This window comes from Synchiropus splendidus, chromosome 9 (assembly GCF_027744825.2).
Source record: "Synchiropus splendidus isolate RoL2022-P1 chromosome 9, RoL_Sspl_1.0, whole genome shotgun sequence".
In the NCBI taxonomy this organism is placed as follows: domain Eukaryota; kingdom Metazoa; phylum Chordata; class Actinopteri; order Syngnathiformes; family Callionymidae; genus Synchiropus; species Synchiropus splendidus.
Window position 1 is genome coordinate 3,123,496 of NC_071342.1, and position 19,192 is coordinate 3,142,687.

At 44.4% G+C, this 19,192-nt stretch overlaps 2 long non-coding RNA genes across 3 annotated transcripts; both read right to left on the reverse strand.

Moving 5' to 3' along the window:
* Positions 1-8,348: 8,348 nt before the first annotated feature.
* On the reverse strand, positions 8,349-12,629 carry LOC128765133 (uncharacterized). 2 transcript variants are annotated; one of them, XR_008415827.1, is made up of 7 exons: positions 12,496-12,629; positions 12,298-12,375; positions 12,152-12,220; positions 10,397-10,748; positions 10,199-10,276; positions 10,053-10,121; positions 8,835-9,019 (listed from the first exon to the last, which is right to left on the reverse strand). It is a non-coding gene; the product is annotated as an uncharacterized LOC128765133 (long non-coding RNA). The 2 variants fall into 2 exon arrangements; XR_008415828.1 differs by lacking the exons at positions 8,835-9,019; positions 10,053-10,121; positions 10,199-10,276 and adding exons at positions 8,349-8,400; positions 8,478-8,555.
* LOC128765132 (uncharacterized) lies at positions 12,624-16,047 on the reverse strand. Its single transcript, XR_008415826.1, has 7 exons — positions 15,914-16,047; positions 15,716-15,793; positions 15,570-15,638; positions 14,296-14,647; positions 14,097-14,174; positions 13,951-14,019; positions 12,624-12,851 (listed from the first exon to the last, which is right to left on the reverse strand). It is a non-coding gene; the product is annotated as an uncharacterized LOC128765132 (long non-coding RNA).
* Positions 16,048-19,192: the final 3,145 nt, after the last annotated feature.

Here is a 19,192-nt window from a genome sequence, read left to right on the forward strand (position 1 = left end):
TTTGATTATTTAGCCTACAATGCAGAAACAGTTCAAACATTGACTAATGCTGAAAACTAAAAGTATTTCTTTCTTTTTGTTTTGGTATCCGGGGCGATGTCCGCGGCTTGTCTGTGGTTGCTGGCAGTGCTGATGGTGTCGGCGACGGTGGCTGTGGAGGTGCGGATAGCCCAGATGCCGACGTCGAGTCTTCAGCAGGGAACGGTCCGGATAGTAGATCCAGAGGTACTGAGGAAACCGGCGTCGATGTCTCCCACAAAGGCCAAGACCCAGAGGGGAGAGCTGAAACAGAATACCGACAACAATACAAATGTAAATACAATCTAGAAGCAAGACCTCGGATAGCAGTTAATATGATATTAATATAAACAGAGTGTAAATGTAGGGATCTACTAAGGATCAACATTTAAAGCGTAAAAACAAATAGTAAATCACGAGTGTATACTGTCATTAAACCACATTACAATTAGTAAAATCACGAACTCTAGTGGCCGCCGTCGTTAAAGCACATTACAATTAGTAAAATCACGACCTCTAGCGGCCGCCGTCGTTAAACCACATTACAGTTAGTAAAATCACGACCTCTAGTGGACGCCGTCGTTAAACCACATTACAATTAGTAAAATCACGACCTCTAGTGGCCGCCGTCGTTAAAGCACATTACAGTTAGTAAAATCACGACCTCTAGTGGCCGCCGTCGTTAAAGCACATTACAATTAGTAAAACCACGACCTCTAGCGGCCGCCGTCGTTAAACCACATTACAGTTAGTAAAATCACGACCTCTAGTGGACGCCGTCGTTAAACCACATTACAATTAGTAAAATCACGACCTCTAGTGGCCACCGTCGTTAAAGCACATTACAGTTAGTAAAATCACGACCTCTAGTGGCCGCCGTCCTTAAAGCACATTACAATTAGTAAAATCACGACCTCTAGTGGCCGCCGTCGTTAAACCACATTACAGTTAGTAAAATCACGACCTCTAATGGCCGCCGTCGTTAGAGCACATTACAGTTAGTAAAATCACGACCTCTAGTGGCCGCCGACGTTAAAGCACATTACAGTTAGTAAAATCACGACCTCTAGTGGCCGCCGTCGTTAAAGCACATTACAATTAGTAAAATCACGACCTCTAGTGGCCGCCGTCGTTAAAGCACATTACAGTTAGTAAAATCACGACCTCTAGTGGCCGCCGTCGTTAAAGCTAATTACAGTTAGTAAAATCACGACCTCTAGCGGCCGCCGTCGTTAAAGCACATTACAATTAGTAAAATCACGACCTCTAGTGGCCGCCGTCGTTAAAGCACATTACAGTTAGTAAAATCACGACCTCTAGCGGCCGCCGTCGTTAAAGCACATTGCAGTTAGTAAAATCACGACCTCTAGTGGCCGCCGTCGTTAAAGCACATTACAGTTAGTAAAATCACGACCTCTAGTGGCCGCCGTCGTTAAAGCATAGTGTAAATTAGTAATCCCGACCTCTAGTGGTCGCCATCGTTAAAGCATAGTGTGAAATAGTAATCGCGACCTCTACTGTCCGTCGTCGTTAAAGCATAGTAGTAAAATCACAATGACGCTTAGCAGCAACAGTTACTCAAACACCTTCAATAGTAAAATGACACCGTCTAAAAGCACATAGCCGGAACATAGACAAACGCATTACAGATAAAACACACACACACGCACACACACATGCACGGACGCACGTACGCGCACACACACACACACACACACAAGTATTTCTTTCTTTTTGTTTTGGTATCCGGGGCGATGTCCGCGGCTTGTCTGTGGTTGCTGGCTGTGCTGATGGTGTCGGCGACGGTGGCTGTGGAGGTGCGGATAGCCCAGATGCCGACGTCGAGTCTTCAGCAGGGAACGGTCCGGATAGTAGATCCAGAGGTACTGAGGAAACCGGCGTCGATGTCTCCCACAAAGGCCAAGACCCAGAGGGGAGAGCTGAAACAGAATACCGAAAACAACACAAATGTAAATACAATCTAGAAGCAAGACTTCGGATAGCAGTTAATATGATATTAATATAAACAGAGTGTAAATGTAGGGATCTACTAAGGATCAACATTTAAAGCGTAAAAACAAATAGTAAATCACTAGTGTATACTCTCATTAAACCACTTTACAATAAGTAAAATCACGACCTCTAGTGGACGCCGTCGTTAAACCACATTACAGTTAGTAAAATCGCGACCTCTAGTGGCCGCCGTCGTTAAAGCACATTACAATTAGTAAAATCACTACCTCTAGTGGCCGCCGTCGTTAAAGCACATTACAGTTAGTAAAATCACGACCTCTAGTGGCCGCCGTCGTTAAAGCACATTACAATTAGTAAAATCACGACCTCTAGTGGCCGCCGTCATTAAAGCACATTACAGTTAGTAAAATCGCGACCTCTAGTGGCCGCCGTCGTTAAAGCACATTACAATTAGTAAAACCCCGACCTCTAGCGGCCGCCGTCGTTAAACCACATTACAGTTAGTAAAATCACGACCTCTAGCGGCCGGCGTCGTTAAAGCACATTACAGTTTGTAAAATCACGACCTCTAGCGGCCGCCGTCGTTAAAGCACATTACAGTTAGTAAAATCACGACCTCTAGTGGCCGCCGTCGTTAAAGCATAGTGTGAAATAGTAATCTCGACCTCACGTGGCCGCCGTCGTTAAAGCATAGTGTGAAATAGTAATCGCGACCTCTAGTGTCCGTCGTCGTTAAAGCATAGTAGTAAAATCACAATGACGCTTAGCAGCAACAGTTACTCAGACACCTTCAATAGTAAAATGACACCGTCTAAAAGCACATAGCCGGAAAATAGACAAACCGCATTACAGATAAAACACACACACACGCACGCACGCACGTACGCGCACACACACACACACATACACACACACAATAGCGAACATACAACCATTCAACTGATACTGAACGGTAGAGATGTGTTGAAAAAAATTGAGATTCGTATCTTACCAAACGTTGGTGTTGGTGTTGGTGTTGAAGCGACAGGTAGAAGGTGTGGTGTGCTCGTTGTCTTTGTATCTGTTTTCATGTGAAAAAATAAATAAATAAATACAGCAGTGAAACGTAAACTATCACTCCAAAATGTTTTTTCCCACCTCCTATCAGCTGAGGCGTCTGGTGAGTTAAAGAATCAACGAGCGGGTGCCCTACTCCTTCGACCTCTGACTGATCGTCTGTTTTCATACGCACAGGGGTTGAATAAAACAAAAAACATAGGTAGTTAAATATAAAATACATCGACAGACTGTGGTTAAAATACTTTTTTTTTATTGAACTGAATGTTTTGCTCTCATCGTTGAACAGTTGGAGCGACCCGTTCAATGAATGATCAGCATCCACAGGGTCCGGATGACTTCCCGGTCGTGTCTGATTTCCGGGTTCCGGGTGATCTTTTCATGCACACACACACACACACACACACAAGTATTTCTTTCTTTTTGTTTTGGTATCCGGGGCGATGTCCGCGGCTTGTCTGTGGTTGCTGGCTGTGCTGATGGTGTCGGCGACGGTGGCTGTGGAGGTGCGGATAGCCCAGATGCCGACGTCGAGTCTTCAGCAGGGAACGGTCCGGATAGTAGATCCAGAGGTACTGAGGAAACCGGCGTCGATGTCTCCCACAAAGGCCAAGACCCAGAGGGGAGAGCTGAAACAGAATACCGACAACAATACAAATGTAAATACAATCTAGAAGCAAGACCTCGGATAGCAGTTAATATGATATTAATATAAACAGAGTGTAAATGTAGGGATCTACTAAGGATCAACATTTAAAGCGTAAAAACAAATAGTAAATCACTAGTGTATACTGTCATTAAACCACATTACAATTAGTAAAATCACGACCTCTAGTGGACGCCGTCATTAAAGCACATTACAGTTAGTAAAATCACGACCTCTAGTGGCCGCCGTCGTTAAAGCACATTACAATTAGTAAAATCCCGACCTCTAGCGGCCGCCGTCGTTAAACCACATAACAGTTAGTAAAATCACGACCTCTAGTGGCCGCCGTCGTTAAAGCACATTACAATTAGTAAAATTACGACCTCTAGTGGCCGCCGTCGTTAAAGCACATTACAATTAGTAAAATCACGACCTCTAGCGGCCGCCGTCGTTAAAGCAATTGCAGTTAGTAAAATCACGACCTCTAGCGGCCGCTGTCGTTAAAGCACATTACAGTTAGTAAAATCACGACCTCTAGCGTCCGCCGTCGTTAAAGCACATTACAATTAGTAAAATCGCGACCTCTAGTGGCCGCGCTCATTAAAGCACATTACAGTTAGTAAAATCACGACCTCTAGTGGCCGCCGTCGTTAAAGCACATTACTGTTCGTAAAATCACGACCTCTAGTGGCCGCCGTCGTTAAAGCACATTACAATTAGTAAAATCACGACCTCTAGCGGCCGCCGTCGTTAAAGCACATTACAATTAGTAAAATCACGACCTCTAGCGGCCGCCGTCGTTAAAGCACATTACAATTAGTAAAATCACGACCTCTAGCGGCCGCCGTCGTTAAAGCACATTACAGTTAGTAAAATCACGACCTCTAGTGGCCGCCGTCATTAAAGCACATTACAGTTAGTAAAATCACGACCTCTAGTGGCCGCCGTCGTTAAAGCACATTACAGTTAGTAAAATCACGTCCTCTAGTGGCCGCCGTCGTTAAAGCACATTACAATTAGTAAAATCACGACCTCTAGTGGCCGCCGTCGTTAAAGCACATTACAGTTAGTAAAATCACGACCTCTAGTGGCCGCCGTCGTTAAAGCACATTACAATTAGTAAAATCACGACCTCTAGCGGCCGCCGTCGTTAAAGCATAGTAGTAAAATCACAATGACGCTTAGCAGCAACAGTTACTCAAACACCTTCAATAGTAAAATGACACCGTCTAAAAGCACATAGCCGGAACATAGACAAACCGCATTACAGATAAAACACACACACACGCACACACACACACACGCACGCACGTACGCGCACACACACACACACACACACAAGTATTTCTTTCTTTTTGTTTTGGTATCCGGGGCGATGTCCGCGGCTTGTCTGTGGTTGCTGGCGGTGCTGATGGTGTCGGCGACGGTGGCTGTGGAGGTGCGGATAGCCCAGATGCCGACGTCGAGTCTTCAGCAGGGAACGGTCCGGATAGTAGATCCAGAGGTACTGAGGAAACCGGCGTCGATGTCTCCCACAAAGGCCAAGACCCAGAGGGGAGAGCTGAAACAGAATACCGACAACAACACAAATGTAAATACAATCTAGAAGCAAGACCTCGGATAGCAGTTAATATGATATTAATATAAACAGAGTGTAAATGTAGGGATCTACTAAGGATCAACATTTAAAGCGTAAAAACAAATAGTAAATCACGAGTGTATACTCTCATTAAACCACTTTACAATAAGTAAAATCGCGACCTCTAGTGGCCGCCGTCGTTAAAGCACATTACAATTAGTAAAATCCCGACCTCTAGTGGCCGCCGTCGTTAAAGCACATTACAATTAGTAAAATCACGACCTCTAGTGGCCGCCGTCGTTAAAGCACATTACAATTAGTAAAATCACGACCTCTAGTGGCCGCCGTCGTTAAAGCACATTACAATTAGTAAAATCACGACCTCTAGTGGCCGCCGTCGTTAAAGCATAGTGTAAAATAGTAATCCCGACCTCTAGTGGTCGCCGTCGTTAAGGCACAGTGTGAAATAGTAATCGCGACCTCTAGTGTCCGTCGTCGTTAAAGCATAGTAGTAAAATCACAATGACGCTTAGCAGCAACAGTTACTCAAACACCTTCAATAGTAAAATGACACCGTCTAAAAGCACATAGCCGGAACATAGACAAACCGCATTACAGATAAAACACACACACACGCACACACGCACACACGCACGCACGCACGCACGTACGCGCACACACACACACACACACACACACAATAGCGAACTTACAACCATTCAACTGATACTGAACGGTAGAGATGTGTTGAAAAAAATTGAGATTCGTATCTTACCAAACGTTGGTGTTGGTGTTGGTGTTGAAGCGACAGGTAGAAGGTGTGGTGTGCTCGTTGTCTTTGTATCTGTTTTCATGTGAAAAAATAAATAAATAAATACAGCAGTGAAACGTAAACTATCACTCCAAAATGTTTTTTCCCACCTCCTATCAGCTGAGGCGTCTGGTGAGTTAAAGAATCAACGAGCGGGTGCCCTACTCCTTCGACCTCTGACTGATCGTCTGTTTTCATACGCACAGGCGTTGAATAAAACAAAAAACATAGGTAGTTAAATATAAAATACATCGACAGACTGTGGTTAAAATACTTTTTTTTTATTGAACTGAATGTTTTGCTCTCACCGTTGAACAGTTGGAGCGACCCGTTCAATGAATGATCAGCATCCACAGGGTCCGGATGACTTCCCGGTCGTGTCTGATTTCCGGGTTCCGGGTGATCTTTTCATGCACGCACACACACACACACAAGTATTTCTTTCTTTTTGTTTTGGCATCCGGGGCGATGTCCGCGGCTTGTCTGTGGTTGCTGGCTGTGCTGATGGTGTCGGCGACGGTGGCTGTGGAGGTGCGGATAGCCCAGATGCCAACGTCGAGTCTTCAGCAGGGAACGGTCCGGATAGTAGATCCAGAGGTACTGAGGAAACCGGCGTCGATGTCTCCCACAAAGGCCAAGACCCAGAGGGGAGAGCTGAAACAGAATACCGACAACAACACAAATGTAAATACAATCTAGAAGCAAGACCTCGGAGAGCAGTAAATATGATATTAATATAAACAGAGTGTAAATGTAGGGATCTACTAAGGATCAACATTTAAAGCGAAAAAACAAATAGTAAATCACTAGTGTATACTCTCATTAAACCACTTTACAATAAGTAAAATCACGACCTCTAGTGGACGCCGTCGTTAAACCACATTACAGTTAGTAAAATCGCGACCTCTAGTGGCCGCCGTCGTTAAAGCACATTACAATTAGTAAAATCACGACCTCTAGTGGCCGCCGTCGTTAAAGCACATTACAATTAGTAAAATCACGACCTCTAGCGGCCGCCGTCGTTAAACCACATAACAGTTAGTAAAATCACGACCTCTAGCGGCCGCCGTCGTTAAACCACATAACAGTTAGTAAAATCACGACCTCTAGTGGCCGCCGTCTTTAAAGCACATTACAATTAGTAAAATTACGACCTCTAGTGGCCGCCGTGGTTAAAGCACATTACAGTTAGTAAAATCACGACCTCTAGCGGCCGCCGTCGTTAAAGCACATTACAGTTAGTAAAATCACGACCTCTAGCGGCGGCTGTCGTTAAAGCACATTACAGTTAGTAAAATCACGACCTCTAGCGTCCGCCGTCGTTAAAGCACATTACAATTAGTAAAATCACGACCTCTAGTGGCCGCCCTCATTAAAGCACATTACAGTTAGTAAAATCACGACCTCTAGCGGCGGCTGTCGTTAAAGCACATTACAGTTAGTAAAATCACGACCTCTAGCGTCCGCCGTCGTTAAAGCACATTACAATTAGTAAAATCACGACCTCTAGTGGCCGCCCTCATTAAAGCACATTACAGTTAGTAAAATCACGACCTCTAGTGGGCGCCGTCGTTAAAGCACATTACAGTTAGTAAAATCACGACCTCTAGCGGCCGCCGTCGTTAAAGCACATTACAATTAGTAAAATCACGACCTCTAGTGACCGCCGTCGTTAAAGCACATTACAGTTAGTAAAATCACGACCTCTAGTGGCCGCCGTCATTAATGCACATTACAGTTAGTAAAATCACGACCTCTAGTGGCCGCCGTCGTTAAAGCACATTACAGTTAGTAAAATCACGACCTCTAGTGGCCGCCGTCGTTAAAGCACATTACAATTAGTAAAATCACGACCTCTAGTGGCCGCCGTCGTTAAAGCACATTACAGTTAGTAAAATCACGCCCTCTAGTGGCCGCCGTCGTTAAAGCACATTACAATTAGTAAAATCACGACCTCTAGCGGCCGCCGTCGTTAAAGCATAATAGTAAAATCACAATGACGCTTAGCAGCAACAGTTACTCAAACACCTTCAATAGTAAAATGACACCGTCTAAAAGCACATAGCCGGAACATAGACAAACCGCATTACAGATAAAACACACATACACGCACACACACACACACGCACGCACGCACGCACGTACGCGCACACACACACACACACACACACAATAGCGAACATACAACCATTCAACTGATACTGAACGGTAGAGATGTGTTGAAAAAAATTGAGATTCGTATCTTACCAAACGTTGGGGTTGGTGTTGGTGTTGAAGCGACAGGTAGAAGGTGTGGCGTGCTCGTTGTCTTTGTATCTGTTTTCATGTGAAAAAATAAATAAATAAATACAGCAGTGAAACGTAAACTATCACTCCAAAATGTTTTTTCCCACCTCCTATCAGCTGAGGCGTCTGGTGAGTTAAAGAATCAACGAGCGGGTGCCCTACTCCTTCGACCTCTGACTGATCGTCTGTTTTCATACGCACAGGCGTTGAATAAAACAAAAAACATAGGTAGTTAAATATAAAATACATCGACAGACTGTGGTTAAAATACTTTTTTTTTATTGAACTGAATGTTTTGCTCTCACCGTTGAACAGTTGGAGCGACCCGTTCAATGAATGATCAGCATCCACAGGGTCCGGATGACTTCCCGGTCGTGTCTGATTTCCGGGTTCCGGGTGATCTTTTCATGCACACACACACACACACAAGTATTTCTTTCTTTTTGTTTTGGCATCCGGGGCGATGTCCGCGGCTTGTCTGTGGTTGCTGGCTGTGCTGATGGTGTCGGCGACGGTGGCTGTGGAGGTGCGGATAGCCCAGATGCCGACGTCGAGTCTTCAGCAGGGAACGGTCCGGATAGTAGATCCAGAGGTACTGAGGAAACCGGCGTCGATGTCTCCCACAAAGGCCAAGACCCAGAGGGGAGAGCTGAAACAGAATACCGACAACAACACAAATGTAAATACAATCTAGAAGCAAGACCTCGGATAGCAGTAAATATGATATTAATATAAACAGAGTGTAAATGTAGGGATCTACTAAGGATCAACATTTAAAGCGTAAAAACAAATAGTAAATCACTAGTCTATACTCTCATTAAACCACTTTACAATAAGTAAAATCACGACCTCTAGTGGACGCCGTCGTTAAACCACATTACAGTTAGTAAAATTGCGACCTCTAGTGGCCGCCGTCGTTAAAGCACATTACAATTAGTAAAATCACGACCTCTAGTGGCCGCCGTCGTTAAAGCACATTACAATTAGTAAAATCACGACCTCTAGTGGCCGTCGTCGTTAAAGCACATTACAATTAGTAAAATCACGACCTCTAGTGGCCGCCGTCGTTAAAGCACATTACAGTTAGTAAAATCTCGACCTCTAGTGGCCGCCGTCGTTAAAGCACATTACAGTTAGTAAAATCACGACCTCTAGCGGCCGCCGTCGTTAAAGCACATTACAATTAGTAAAATCACGACCTCTAGCGGCCGCCGTCGTTAAAGCACATTGCAGTTAGTAAAATCACGACCTCTAGCGGCCGGCGTCGTTAAAGCACATTGCAGTTAGTAAAATCACCACCTCTAGCGGCCGCTGTCGTTAAAGCACATTACAATTAGTAAAATCACGACCTCTAGTGGCCGCCGTCGTTAAAGCACATTACAGTTAGTAAAATCACGACCTCTAGTGTCCGTCGTCGTTAAAGCATAGTAGTAAAATCACAATGACGCTTAGCAGCAACAGTTACTCAAACACCTTCAATAGTAAAATGACACCGTCTAAAAGCACATAGCCGGAACATAGACAAACCGCATTACAGATAAAACACACACACACGCACACACACACGCACGCACGCACGTACGCGCACACACACACACACACACACAATAGCGAACATACAACCATTCAACTGATACTGAACGGTAGAGATGTGTTGAAAAAAATTGAGATTCGTATCTTACCAAACGTTGGTGTTGGTGTTGGTGTTGAAGCGACAGGTAGAAGGTGTGGCGTGCTCGTTGTCTTTGTATCTGTTTTCATGTGAAAAAATAAATAAATAAATACAGCAGTGAAACGTAAACTATCACTCCAAAATGTTTTTTCCCACCTCCTATCAGCTGAGGCATCTGGTGAGTTAAAGAATCAACGAGCGGGTGCCCTACTCCTTCGACCTATGACTGATCGTCTGTTTTCATACGCACAGGCGTTGAATAAAACAAAAAACATAGGTAGTTAAATATAAAATACATCGACAGACTGTGGTTAAAATACTTTTTTTTTATTGAACTGAATGTTTTGCTCTCACCGTTGAACAGTTGGAGCGACCCGTTCAATGAATGATCAGCATCCACAGGGTCCGGATAACTTCCCGGTCGTGTCTGATTTCCGGGTTCCGGGTGATCTTTTCATGCACACACACACACACACACACACACAAGTATTTCTTTCTTTTTGTTTTGGTATCCGGGGCGATGTCCGCGGCTTGTCTGTGGTTGCTGGCTGTGCTGATGGTGTCGGCGACGGTGGCTGTGGAGGTGCGGATAGCCCAGATGCCGACGTCGAGTCTTCAGCAGGGAACGGTCCGGATAGTAGATCCAGAGGTACTGAGGAAACCGGCGTCGATGTCTCCCACAAAGGCCAAGACCCAGAGGGGAGAGCTGAAACAGAATACCGACAACAATACAAATGTAAATACAATCTAGAAGCAAGACCTCGGATAGCAGTTAATATGATATTAATATAAACAGAGTGTAAATGTAGGGATCTACTAAGGATCAACATTTAAAGCGTAAAAACAAATAGTAAATCACTAGTGTATACTGTCATTAAACCACATTACAATTAGTAAAATCACGACCTCTAGTGGACGCCGTCGTTTAACCACATTACAGTTAGTAAAATCACGACCTCTAGTGGCCGCCGTCGTTAAAGCACATTACAATTAGTAAAATCACGACCTCTAGCGGCCGCCGTCGTTAAAGCACATTACAAGTAGTAAAATTACGACCTCTAGTGGCCGCCGTCGTTAAAGCACATTACAGTTAGTAAAATCACGACCTCTAGCGTCCGCCGTCGTTAAAGCACATTACAATTAGTAAAATCACGACCTCTAGTGGCCGCCCTCATTAAAGCACATTACAGTTAGTAAAATCACGACCTCTAGTGGGCGCCGTCGTTAAAGCACATTACAGTTAGTAAAATCACGACCTCTAGCGTCCGCCGTCGTTAAAGCACATTACAATTAGTAAAATCACGACCTCTAGTGGCCGCCCTCATTAAAGCACATTACAGTTAGTAAAATCACGACCTCTAGTGGGCGCCGTCGTTAAAGCACATTACAGTTAGTAAAATCACGACCTCTAGTGGCCGCCGTCGTTAAAGCACATTACAATAAGTAAAATCTCGACCTCTAGCGGCCGCCGTCGTTAAAGCACATTACAATTAGTAAAATCACGACCTCTAGTGACCGCCGTCGTTAAAGCACATTACAGTTAGTAAAATCACGACCTCTAGTGGCCGCCGTCATTAATGCACATTACAGTTAGTAAAATCACGACCTCTAGGGGCCGCCGTCGTTAAAGCACATTACAGTTAGTAAAATCACGACCTCTAGTGGCCGCCGTCGTTAAAGCACATTACAATTAGTAAAATCACGACCTCTAGTGGCCGCCGTCGTTAAAGCACATTACAGTTAGTAAAATCACGCCCTCTAGTGGCCGCCGTCGTTAAAGCACATTACAATTAGTAAAATCACGACCTCTAGCGGCCGCCGTCGTTAAAGCATAATAGTAAAATCACAATGACGCTTAGCAGCAACAGTTACTCAAACACCTTCAATAGTAAAATGACACCGTCTAAAAGCACATAGCCGGAACATAGACAAATCGCATTACAGATAAAACACACACACACGCACACACACACACACGCACGCACGCACGCACGCACGCACGCACGTACGCGCACACACACACACACACACACAATAGCGAACATACAACCATTCAACTGATACTGAACGGTAGAGATGTGTTGAAAAAAATTGAGATTCGTATCTTACCAAACGTTGGTGTTGGTGTTGGTGTTGAAGCGACAGGTAGAAGGTGTGGCGTGCTCGTTGTCTTTGTATCTGTTTTCATGTGAAAAAAAAAAAAAATAAATACAGCAGTGAAACGTAAACTATCACTCCAAAATGTTTTTTCCCACCTCCTATCAGCTGAGGCGTCTGGTGAGTTAAAGAATCAACGAGCGGGTGCCCTACTCCTTCGACCTCTGACTGATCGTCTGTTTTCATACGCACAGGCGTTGAATAAAACAAAAAACATAGGTAGTTAAATATAAAATACATCGACAGACTGTGGTTAAAATACTTTTTTTTTATTGAACTGAATGTTTTGCTCTCACCGTTGAACAGTTGGAGCGACCCGTTCAATGAATGATCAGCATCCACAGGGTCCGGATGACTTCCCGGTCGTGTCTGATTTCCGGGTTCCGGGTGATCTTTTCATGCACACACACACACACACACACACACACACAAGTATTTCTTTCTTTTTGTTTTGGTATCCGGGGCGATGTCCGCGGCGTGTCTGTGGTTGCTGGCTGTGCTGATGGTGTCGGCGACGGTGGCTGTGGAGGTGCGGATAGCCCAGATGCCGACGTCGAGTCTTCAGCAGGGAACGGTCCGGATAGTAGATCCAGAGGTACTGAGGAAACCGGCGTCGATGTCTCCCACAAAGGCCAAGACCCAGAGGGGAGAGCTGAAACAGAACACCGACAACAATACAAATGTAAATACAATCTAGAAGCAAGACCTCGGATAGCAGTTAATATGATATTAATATAAACAGAGTGTAAATGTAGGGATCTACTAAGGATCAACATTTAAAGCGTAAAAACAAATAGTAAATCACTAGTGTATACTGTCATTAAACCACATTACAATTAGTAAAATCACGACCTCTAGTGGACGCCGTCGTTTAACCACATTACAGTTAGTAAAATCACGACCTCTAGTGGCCGCCGTCGTTAAAGCACATTACAATTAGTAAAATCACGACCTCTAGCGGCCGCCGTCGTTAAACCACATAACAGTTAGTAAAATCACGACCTCTAGTGGCCGCCGTCGTTAAAGCACATTACAGTTAGTAAAATCACGACCTCTAGCGGCCGCCGTCGTTAAAGCACATTACTTACAGTTAGTAAAATCACGACCTCTAGCGGCCGCTGTCGTTAAAGCACATTGCAGTTAGTAAAATCACGACCTCTAGCGTCCGCCGTCGTTAAAGCACATTACAATTAGTAAAATCACGGCCTCTAGTGGCCGCCCTCATTAAAGCACATTACAGTTAGTAAAATCACGACCTCTAGTGGCCGCCGTCGTTAAAGCACATTACAGTTAGTAAAATCACGACCTCTATTGGCCGCCGTCGTTAAAGCACATTACAATTAGTAAAATCACGACCTATAGTGGCCGCCGTCGTTAAAGCACATTACAGTTAGTAAAATCACGACCTCTAGTGGCCGCCGTCGTTAAAGCACATTACAATTAGTAAAATCACGACCTCTAGCGGCCGCTGTCGTTAAAGCATAGTTGTAAAATCACAATGACGCTTAGCAGCAACAGTTACTCAAACACCTTCAATAGTAAAATGACACCGTCTAAAAGCACATAGCCGGAACATAGACAAACCGCATTACAGATAAAACACACACACACGCACACACACACACACGCTCGCACGCACGTACGCACGTACGCGCACACACACACACACACACACAATAGCGAACATACAACCATTCAACTGATACTGAACGGTAGAGATGTGTTGAAAAAAATTGAGATTCGTATCTTACCAAACGTTGGTGTTGGTGTTGGTGTTGAAGCGACAGGTAGAAGGTGTGGCGTGCTCGTTGTCTTTGTATCTGTTTTCATGTGAAAAAAAAAATAAATAAATACAGCAGTGAAACGTAAACTATCACTCCAAAATGTTTTTTCCCACCTCCTATCAGCTGAGGCGTCTGGTGAGTTAAAGAATCAACGAGCGGGTGCCCTACTCCTTCGACCTCTGACTGATCGTCTGTTTTCATACGCACAGGCGTTGAATAAAACAAAAAACATAGGTAGTTAAATATAAAATACATCGACAGACTGTGGTTAAAATACTTTTTTTTTTATTGAACTGAATGTTTTGCTCTCACCGTTGAACAGTTGGAGCGACCCGTTCAATGAATGATCAGCATCCACAGGGTCCGGATGACTTCCCGGTCGTGTCTGATTTCCGGGTTCCGGGTGATCTTTTCATGCACACACACACACACACACACACACAAGTATTTCTTTCTTTTTGTTTTGGTATCCGGGGCGATGTCCGCGGCTTGTCTGTGGTTGCTGGCTGTGCTGATGGTGTCGGCGACGGTGGCTGTGGAGGTGCGGATAGCCCAGATGCCGACGTCGAGTCTTCAGCAGGGAACGGTCCGGATAGTAGATCCAGAGGTACTGAGGAAACCGGCGTCGATGTCTCCCACAAAGGCCAAGACCCAGAGGGGAGAGCTGAAACAGAACACCGACAACAACACAAATGTAAATACAATCTAGAAGCAAGACCTCGGATAGCAGTTAATATGATATTAATATAAACAGAGTGTAAATGTAGGGATCTACTAAGGATCAACATTTAAAGCGTAAAAACAAATAGTAAATCACTAGTGTATACTGTCATTAAACCACATTATAATTCGTAAAATCACGACCTCTAGTGGACGCCGTCGTTTAACCACATTACAGTTAGTAAAATCACGACATCTAGTGGACGCCGTCGTTAAAGCACATTACAGTTAGTAAAATCACGACCTCTAGTGGCCGCCGTCGTTAAAGCACATTACAATTAGTAAAATCACGACCTCTAGCGGCCGCCGTCGTTAAAGCACATTGCAGTTAGTAAAATCACGACCTCTAGCGGCCGGCGTCGTTAAAGCACATTACAGTTAGTAAAATCACGACCTCTAGCGGCCGCCGTCGTTAAAGCACATTACAGTTAGTAAAATCACGACCTCTAGTGGCCGCCGTCGTTAAAGCATAGTGTAAAATAGTAATCCCGACCTCTAGTGGTCGCCATCGTTAAAGCATAGTGTGAAATAGTAATCTCGACCTCACGTGGCCGCCGTCGTTAAAGCATAGTGTGAAATAGTAATCGCGACCTCTAGTGTCCGTCGTCGTTAAAGCATAGTAGTAAAATCACAATGACGCTTAGCAGCAACAGTTACTCAAACACCTTCAATAGTAAAATGACACCGTCTAAAAGCACACAGCCGGAACATAGACAAACCGCATTACAGATAAAACACACACACACGCACGCACGTACGCGCACACACACACACACACACACACACACACAATAGCGAACATACAACCATTCAACTGATACTGAACGGTAGAGATGTGTTGAAAAAAATTGAGATTCGTATCTTACCAAACGTTGGTGTTGGTGTTGGTGTTGAAGCGACAGGTAGAAGGTGTGGCGTGCTCGTTGTCTTTGTATCTGTTTTCATGTGAAAAAAAAAAAAAATAAATACAGCAGTGAAACGTAAACTATCACTCCAAAATGTTTTTTCCCACCTCCTATCAGCTGAGGCGTCTGGTGAGTTAAAGAATCAACGAGCGGGTGCCCTACTCCTTCGACCTCTGACTGATCGTCTGTTTTCATACGCACAGGCGTTGAATAAAACAAAAAACATAGGTAGTTAAATATAAAATACATCGACAGACTGTGGTTAAAATACTTTTTTTTTATTGAACTGAATGTTTTGCTCTCACCGTTGAACAGTTGGAGCGACCCGTTCAATGAATGATCAGCATCCACAGGGTCCGGATGACTTCCCGGTCGTGTCTGATTTCCGGGTTCCGGGTGATCTTTTCATGCACACACACACACACACACACACACACACAAGTATTTCTTTCTTTTTGTTTTGGTATCCGGGGCGATGTCCGCGGCGTGTCTGTGGTTGCTGGCTGTGCTGATGGTGTCGGCGACGGTGGCTGTGGAGGTGCGGATAGCCCAGATGCCGACGTCGAGTCTTCAGCAGGGAACGGTCCGGATAGTAGATCCAGAGGTACTGAGGAAACCGGCGTCGATGTCTCCCACAAAGGCCAAGACCCAGAGGGGAGAGCTGAAACAGAACACCGACAACAATACAAATGTAAATACAATCTAGAAGCAAGACCTCGGATAGCAGTTAATATGATATTAATATAAACAGAGTGTAAATGTAGGGATCTACTAAGGATCAACATTTAAAGCGTAAAAACAAATAGTAAATCACTAGTGTATACTGTCATTAAACCACATTACAATTAGTAAAATCACGACCTCTAGTGGACGCCGTCGTTTAACCACATTACAGTTAGTAAAATCACGACCTCTAGTGGACGCCGTCGTTAAAGCACATTACAGTTAGTAAAATCACGACCTCTAGTGGCCGCCGTCGTTAAAGCACATTACAATTAGTAAAATCACGACCTCTAGCGGCCGCCGTCGTTAAACCACATAACAGTTAGTAAAATCACGACCTCTAGTGGCCGCCGTCGTTAAAGCACATTACAGTTAGTAAAATCACGACCTCTAGCGGCCGCCGTCGTTAAAGCACATTACTTACAGTTAGTAAAATCACGACCTCTAGCGGCCGCTGTCGTTAAAGCACATTGCAGTTAGTAAAATCACGACCTCTAGCGTCCGCCGTCGTTAAAGCACATTACAATTAGTAAAATCACGGCCTCTAGTGGCCGCCCTCATTAAAGCACATTACAGTTAGTAAAATCACGACCTCTAGTGGCCGCCGTCGTTAAAGCACATTACAGTTAGTAAAATCACGACCTCTATTGGCCGCCGTCGTTAAAGCACATTACAATTAGTAAAATCACGACCTATAGTGGCCGCCGTCGTTAAAGCACATTACAGTTAGTAAAATCACGACCTCTAGTGGCCGCCGTCGTTAAAGCACATTACAATTAGTAAAATCACGACCTCTAGCGGCCGCTGTCGTTAAAGCATAGTTGTAAAATCACAATGACGCTTAGCAGCAACAGTTACTCAAACACCTTCAATAGTAAAATGACACCGTCTAAAAGCACATAGCCGGAACATAGACAAACCGCATTACAGATAAAACACACACACACGCACACACACACACACGCACGCACGCACGTACGCACGTACGCGCACACACACACACACACACACAATAGCGAACATACAACCATTCAACTGATACTGAACGGTAGAGATGTGTTGAAAAAATTTGAGATTCGTATCTTACCAAACGTTGGTGTTGGTGTTGGTGTTGAAGCGACAGGTAGAAGGTGTGGCGTGCTCGTTGTCTTTGTATCTGTTTTCATGTGAAAAAAAAAATAAATAAATACAGCAGTGAAACGTAAACTATCACTCCAAAATGTTTTTTCCCACCTCCTATCAGCTGAGGCGTCTGGTGAGTTAAAGAATCAACGAGCGGGTGCCCTACTCCTTCGACCTCTGACTGATCGTCTGTTTTCATACGCACAGGCGTTGAATAAAACAAAAAACATAGGTAGTTAAATATAAAATACATCGACAGACTGTGGTTAAAATACTTTTTTTTTTATTGAACTGAATGTTTTGCTCTCACCGTTGAACAGTTGGAGCGACCCGTTCAATGAATGATCAGCATCCACAGGGTCCGGATGACTTCCCGGTCGTGTCTGATTTCCGGGTTCCGGGTGATCTTTTCATGCACACACACACACACACACACACACAAGTATTTCTTTCTTTTTGTTTTGGTATCCGGGGCGATGTCCGCGGCTTGTCTGTGGTTGCTGGCTGTGCTGATGGTGTCGGCGACGGTGGCTGTGGAGGTGCGGATAGCCCAGATGCCGACGTCGAGTCTTCAGCAGGGAACGGTCCGGATAGTAGATCCAGAGGTACTGAGGAAACCGGCGTCGATGTCTCCCACAAAGGCCAAGACCCAGAGGGGAGAGCTGAAACAGAACACCGACAACAATACAAATGTAAATACAATCTAGAAGCAAGACCTCGGATAGCAGTTAATATGATATTAATATAAACAGAGTGTAAATGTAGGGATCTACTAAGGATCAACATTTAAAGCGTAAAAACAAATAGTAAATCACTAGTGTATACTGTCATTAAACCACATTATAATTCGTAAAATCACGACCTCTAGTGGACGCCGTCGTTTAACCACATTACAGTTAGTAAAATCACGACATCTAGTGGACGCCGTCGTTAAAGCACATTACAGTTAGTAAAATCACGACCTCTAGTGGCCGCCGTCGTTAAAGCACATTACAATTAGTAAAATCACGACCTCTAGCGGCCGCCGTCGTTAAAGCACATTGCAGTTAGTAAAATCACGACCTCTAGCGGCCGGCGTCGTTAAAGCACATTACAGTTAGTAAAATCACGACCTCTAGCGGCCGCCGTCGTTAAAGCACATTACAGTTAGTAAAATCACGACCTCTAGTGGCCGCCGTCGTTAAAGCATAGTGTAAAATAGTAATCCCGACCTCTAGTGGTCGCCATCGTTAAAGCATAGTGTGAAATAGTAATCTCGACCTCACGTGGCCGCCGTCGTTAAAGCATAGTGTGAAATAGTAATCGCGACCTCTAGTGTCCGTCGTCGTTAAAGCATAGTAGTAAAATCACAATGACGCTTAGCAGCAACAGTTACTCAAACACCTTCAATAGTAAAATGACACCGTCTAAAAGCACACAGCCGGAACATAGACAAACCGCATTACAGATAAAACACACACACACGCACGCACGTACGCGCACACACACACACACACACACACACACACACACAATAGCGAACATACAACCATTCAACTGATACTGAACGGTAGAGATGTGTTGAAAAAAATTGAGATTCGTATCTTCCCAAACGTTGGTGTTGGTGTTGGTGTTGAAGCGACAGGTAGAAGGTGTGGCGTGCTCGTTGTCTTTGTATCTGTTTTCATGTGAAAAAAAAAATAAATAAATACAGCAGTGAAACGTAAACTATCACTCCAAAATGTTTTTTCCCACCTCCT